The following is a 7,235-nucleotide window of genomic DNA, read 5'->3' as shown; positions in this document are numbered from 1 at the left end:
TGGCGATCCTTCCACCTCAGCCTTCCGAGTAGCTGGAACTATAGGCACGCGCTACCATGCCTGGCTGATTTTTGATTTATTGTAGAGATGAGGTCTCGCCATGTATCTTTCTCTTGGCCTGTTCATGTAAGCAACAAGAAAAATTCAGGAGGCACATTCAACACCGTGTCTAGAAACCTCAGCTTGAGCACCCAGGGCGTAAGTCACATTTTCTACTTCCTAAGGTACTGCAGGCGACAATGTTGCTAAACTTCCTGCCACAACAAAACAAGAGTCCCCTTTCATCTCTGATAAGATTTCCCTTACTTTCCTTAAGTCCATATCTGCAGCCTCCTTAAAGGCCATCATAGTTGTAAACCATTTCTTCAAGGCTCTTTAAGTTTTCACTATCACCCCCTTCAGAGTCCTTCCAACTTCCATCCATTGTTCTGTTCCAAATACACACATATACACACATGTAATTCAGATATAATTCACAGTCCACATATCATAAAACTCAATCTTAAATGTGTACAACTTGGTGGTATTTAATATAGTCATAAGAGACTGAGTGCAGTGCCTCGTGCCTGTAATCCCAGCACTTTGGGCAGCCAAAGAGGGTGGATTGCTTGAGCCCAGAAGTTTAAGACCAGCCTGGGCAACATAGTTAAGACCTTGTCTCTACAAAAAAAACAAAAAACAAAAAATAAAAGATGACCCGGGGGTGGGGGTGTGCACCTGTAGTCCTAGCTACTTAGAGATTGAGGTGGAAGGATCGCCTAAGCTCAAAGGTTGAGGCTGCAGTGAGCTATGATTGTGCCACTGCACTTTAGCCTAGATGACAGAGTGATACCCTAACTCACAAAAAAGTATAGTCACAAAATTGTGCCCCCTTACCACTATCCAATTCAAGAACATTTTCACCAAAGCAAGAAATCTTTCCTCATTAGCATTCACTCCCCATTCCTTTTTCCTTCTAGCCCCTGAAAACCAGCAATCTTATTTTCTCTCTCTGTTTTGTTTTTTAAGAGACAGAGTCTTGCTCCATTGCATAGGCTGGAGTGCAGTGGCACAATCATATCTCACTGCAGCCTTGAACTCCTGGCCTCAAGCGATCCTCCTGCCTCCCAAAGCACTGGAATTGCAGGTGTGATCCCCCACACCCAGTCTACTTTCTCTTTCTCTAGATCTGCCTGTTACGGACATTTCATATAAAGGAATCATACAAGTTGCAGCCTTTTGTGTCTTGAGCTTTTTCATTTAGTATGGTGTGTATTTGTTATCTGTTGCTGCATAACAAATTACCCCAAAACGTATCTTGCTGTTTCTGTGTTTCAGAAGTTTGGAAAGAGTTTAGCTGGGTGGTTCTAGCTCAGGGTCTCTCATGAGGTTGCTGACAAGATGCCAGCAGGGGATTCAGTCATGTGAAGGGAGGCTTAACTGTAGCTGGAAAATCTGATTCCAAGATCAGTCATTCACGTGTCTGTAGGCAGGAGGCCTCAGCCACTTGCTGGCTTTGGCAAGAGCTTTCATCATCATGAAAGTTTCTCATCACATGGTCCCCAGAAGCCTGCTAGCCTGTGCTACAGCTCCTTTCAGAGCAAGGGATGGAAGAGCCAGCCAAGAGCCACAATGCCTTTCAAAATCTAGCCTTGGAGGTCATAGGCCATCATTTATGCCAAATTCCGTGGGTCACAGAGACCATCCCCAACTCAGCATGGGAGAGGACTGTACAAAGTCATGGATACCGGAAGGCAGGGACCCTTGGGAGCCCTCTTGGAGACTAGAGTGAACACACTGGGAGTTTTGATGTAATAGCCCTAGATGACATATTCTGGAGGTTACCAATGTGCCACTGAGTTCAGGAAAATCCAAAAAGAAATCAAAGTTTTCAACAATAAAACTGTTAAAAGGAGGGTTTTCTATCATTAACTATTGGTTTGTATCATTTTATTATTTTAGTTATTATTTAGTTATTCTATAGTTTTATTATTTTCCATAGTGGTATTAGTAAAACTAGTAAAAGAAGGATTTCCTATAGTTTTGAACCCCAATTCTGTTTCTTCACTTTCCACTTTAACCTATAAAAGGAAATAGATGAGCTGGGTACGGTGGCTCACACCTGTAATCCTAGCACTTTGGGAGGCAGAGGCAAGAGGATTGTCTGAGCCCAGGGATTTGAGACTAGTCTGGGCAACTTGGTGAGACCTCATCTCCACAGTAAACCAAAAAATTAGCCAAATGTGGTGCTACATGCCTGTAGTTCCAACTACTTGGAAGGCTGAGGCAGAAGGATCACCTGAGCCCAGCAGGTTGAGGCTACAGTGGCTGTGACCGTACCACTGCACTCCAGCCTGTGTGACAGAGTGAGGCTCCAACTCAAAAAAAAAAAAAAAAAAAAGTAAATAGAGGGATATCTCCAAGTTGATTGAAGCATAAAAGAGAGCAGTTCCCTGAAACATCCATCTCACCTCATTTGACTTAGAACTATCTCTAGGTCTTGTATTAATTGGCCAAACTTTTCAATCCATGCCCTCTGATAAACATGAAGATGTCATGCCTTTCTTTAATGTTACTTGGAATTTTAAATAAGTGTTAAATCTTGTGACTAGGCCAGGAGTGGTGGCTCAAGCCTGTAATCCCAGCACTTTGGGAGGCTGAGGCAGGAGGATTGCCTGAGCCCAAGGGTTCGAGAACAGCCTGGGCAACTTGGTGAGACCTCGTCTCTACAATAAATCAAAACATTAGCCGGGCATGGTAGTGCGTGCCTGTAGTTCCAGCTATCTGGAAGACTGAGGCGGAAAGATCACCAGAACCCAGCAGGTTGACACTAGGTTGTCCGTGAGCATGCCACTGCACTCCATTCTGGGTGACAGGATGAGACTCTGACTTAAAAAAAAAAAAAAAAAATCTTGTGACTAAAAGCAAATCAAATTAATGGTAATTTTGAAATGTTTCTGATATTAAATGATACATTAAAAAAATCAGATCATGTGATATCGATATAAGCTTTTGAACCTTTGCGCAGAGAACACGGAATGAAAGACCAAGGCCTAGAGCAGCCAAAGGGGTGGTATTTACATTAGGGGAGAAGGATGAGGGAGGAGCGCTCCGTGGGCATGCTCGGGGCTGAACTGCAGGGCTAGGAGGGTCCTCAAACGTGAAGAGCCCTGTGATCTGAGTGAGTGCATATTATGAGCAAGGCAGTCTTTTTCGGGATTCTTGTTGAAGCTTTGAGAAAAGCTCTGAACTTTTTCAGAAAATGAGCCGATATGTAGATGTCAGGGAGCACAGAACCAATTAAGGATTCCTTTTTAGTATTTTTTGCCATGGTAACTTCTTTTTGTTGTTGTTTATATATACATTATTTTAAAGATGGGGGGGTACAATTTAGGATTAGGTATTCAAGTGGACATCATACAGGTAAAGCTTAGGCCTCCCTTTGGTTTGAGATCATGTACCCTTACCGACCCCAGTAGTATCCCGCGACTGCCAATCCCTTTCTTATAGTATTATGGTAAATGTTCAGAGTGAACATATGGAACTCTGTTCTTTGTTTCTATGATAGGTCACTGAGTGACTCTACATCCACCCAAGTTGCTGTGAAGCCCGTATGTTTGTCCTTCTTTATGGTTGCATAATATTCCATTGTGTGTATGTACCATATTTTTTAATCCAGTCCAGTTTTAATGGGCAGCATGATTGGTTCCATGTTTTTGCTATTTTTTTTTTTTTTTGAGTTGGAGTCTCACTGTCGCCCAGACTGGAGTGCAGTGGCCACTCCCGACCACCGCAGCCTCGACCTGCTGGGCTCCGGCGATCCTTCCGCCTCAGCCTTCCAAGTAGCTGGGACTACAGGCGTACACTACCACACCCGGCTAATTTTTGATTTATTGTAGAGATGAGGGCTCGTCAAGTTGCCCAGGCGGGTCTCGAACCCACGGACTCAGGCAATCCACTCACCTCGGCCTCCCAAAGTGCTGGCATTACAGGCTGAGCCACCGAGCCCGGCGCTTTGCTATTGTTAATAGCGCTGCAATAAACGTGTGTGCAGGTATCTTTTTTTAGAATGCTTTGAGTTCCTCCAGGTATATTCCCAGTAGGGAGATTGCAGGGTCATATGGAAAGTCAATTTCTAGTTCTTTTAGAAATCGCCACACTGTTTTCCATAGAGGTTTAGCTAGTTTGCATTCCCACCAGCAGTGCAGAAGCATTCCCTTTTCTCCGCATCCTCGCCAGCATCTGTTGTTGTTTGTTTGCTGCCATGGTAACTTCTATAATTTTCTCACCTAAGGCTGTCAGAAACAGTATTGATGGATTTCCACACCTCCCAAAATACTGTCTATAGTGTGGCTGATCCTTAATATTAGGGAAAAGAACAACTTAAAAGATCTCGACACAAGTGTCTCATGTTTTACTTATTTTCTCTGAAGTTTACAACTTGTTAAGGTGATCATTGGTTACAAATGATTGTTAACTTTTCTTGTTTTAAGTTGATCTTTTATTTTGTGAAAACTAAAAAAAAAAACCAAAAAACAACTAGAAAGACACATACGATTCACATGACAGATACTCATTTTCCAAATACCCAGAATTTAAATTGTTAACAGTCAAATGTTCTTCATTGACAAAATAATAAATAAAACATGACAGATAAAGGTGAAAACTCCTTAATTACCACCCAAGTCCCACTCCTTTTGCCCAGCAGGCAACTGCTCTCAGGAGCTGGTGTATGTCCTCTCAGGTCATCCTCGAATACTTTCACAGCCATATATCTACATGTAGCCATAGCCAATATATATTATTAATTTGTGTTATTTACATTCATACAAATTGTATCCTAGTATACATATTTTCTACATTCTCTTTAACATTGTTTTGGTGATCTGGTTCACCTGATACATATATATCCAGTGTGTTGTAACTGCTATAAAATATTATGTTGCATCACAACATCCCATTGCTCTATCCATTTTCTTATTGATGGAAGCTTTTTACTGTTATAGGCAATGCTGTAAGAAATTTTCTTTCCGCCGGGCACAGTGGCTTAAGCCTTTAATCCCAGCACTTTGGGAGGCCGAGGCGAGAGGATTGCCTAAGCTCAGGGGTTTGAGAACAGCTTTGGCAACTTAGTGAAACCTCATCTCTACAATAAATCAAGAAATTAGCCGGGCGTGGTAGCATGCGCCTGTAGTTCCAGCTACTTGGAAGGCTGAGGCAGAAGGATCACCTGAGCCCTGCAGGTTGAGACTGTGGTGACCATCAGTGTGCCACTGCACTCCAGCCTGGACGACAGAGTGAGACTCTGACTCAAAAAAAAAAAAAAAAAAGAAATATTCCTTTCTTGGGTTGAACGATAGGAAATTGCTTTTCTTACAGGTCAAAAAGACTTGAATATGAACAATTTTATATGACAACCTAATTATGTTGCTTGTATACGTATTTTCTGTGTCAACACTATACCATCTAACTTTTCATTTCTTTCTATACAATGGATTAAAAAATGGCATTGGATTGTTTCTATTTCCATTTACCCATTGTTAATGAAGTTAGGCATATTGTCCTATGTCCATCAGCTGTTTGGATTGTCTCTCATGTAAATTCCCTACTTAGAGTCTGTGCTCGTTCGGACCAGGGACAATACAGCATTTCTTTAAGAACTGGCTGTGAGGCTGGGTGTGGTGGCTCATGCCTGTAATTCCAGCGCTTGGGGACGCAGAGGCTAGAGGATTGCCAGAGCTCAGGGGTTTGAGACCAGCCTGGGCAACTTGATGAGCCCTCATCTCTACAATAAATAAAATTAGCCAGGCATGGTGGCACACACCTGTAGTTCCAGCTACTTGGAAGGCTGAGGCGGAAGGATCGCCTGAGCCTAGCAGGTTGAGGCTGCATTGACCCTGAGCATGCCACTGCACTCCAGCCTGGGCGATAGTGAGACTCCTACTCAAAAAAAAAAAAAAAAAAAAAAAAAATGAACTGACTGGCCTTCCTCTTGGATCAGGGAATAAGTCACCTTGGTGAATATTGGAGTTCTTCCAAAGTGTAGCGTTTTCTTTAATGGCCGCAGGTTCCTCCCATTCCAGTGTGCACTGTGGTAGTGCTGCCCTTTCTATCCATCAGTGACACAGCTTCTCCACTCCCTGGAATCTGGGCTTGCTCTGTGACTTGCTTTTTGATCCACAGAATTGACAGAAACAATATTGCCCAAGCGTCAGAGCACAGGCTTGAAGAGGCCATCAAGCTTCTGTCTTCCACATCTGAGAACACTACTCCTAGACTCCATGCAAGAAAGCCACACAAGCTCACAAGAGGATGGGAGGCCACAGGGAGAACTGAGATGCTCAGCTGACAGCAAGCACCAGCTGCCAGACCTGTGGCTGCAGCCATCTTGGAGCATCCAGGCCAGGTGAGCCACCAGCGGAAGCAGCTTCATGAGTGAACCCAGGTGACGCCAGCAGAGCAGCCAGCTAACACACATGATCACAGCCGGGCATGGTGCCTCATGCCTATAATCCCAGCACTTTGGGAGGCTGAGGTGGGAGGACTGCTTGAGCCCAGGAGTTTGAGACCAGCCTAGGCCGCATAGCAAGAACTCGTCTCTACAAAAACGTCAAAAAAATTAGCCAGGGTGGTAGTGTGTGTCTGCTACGAAGGAGGATGAGGCTGAGGTGGAAGGATTGCCAGAGCCTAGAAGGTCATGGCTGCAACAAGCTGTGATCCTGCCACTGCACTCTAGCCTGGGTGACAGTGTGAGACCCCGACTCGAGACACACACACACACACGAGAAATAAAAATTTATCATTATTTTAACCCATTAAATTTGGAGGTGGCTTGTTTGCAGCAAAATTAAACACAACTATGCTCCAGTGTGGCGGTGAGGTGGATAAAAAACTTTAGAGAAAAAGTTGGAACTCGAAAGTACTTGTTTTGAATAGACATGATCTTTTTTACTTTTAAAAAACCACACACAAACTAGTAACAGGGCATCTGTGTGTAAAAGACATTGTGCTAAGCACTTTGTATATGCTCTCTCATTTTATCTTCAACACAACTCTATTAAGTAGAAATTATTATCCTTATTTTTCCCAAGGTCACAAACCATTAACTACAATGTGTTTTGAACCTAGATATATAAGTCTAAAGCCTGTTTTTAACCATTATCCTGCTTTCCCATAAAAAAAGCATCTCTATATGACCCTGCAATCCCCCTACTGGGAATATACCCTGAAGAACACAAATCACTCTATAAAAAAGA

This window comes from Carlito syrichta, unplaced genomic scaffold, assembly GCF_000164805.1.
Source record: "Carlito syrichta isolate Samal-C Ts95f unplaced genomic scaffold, Tarsius_syrichta-2.0.1 Scaffold304512, whole genome shotgun sequence".
Lineage (NCBI taxonomy): Eukaryota > Metazoa > Chordata > Mammalia > Primates > Tarsiidae > Carlito > Carlito syrichta.
Note: the sequence above shows the minus strand (reverse complement) of the source record.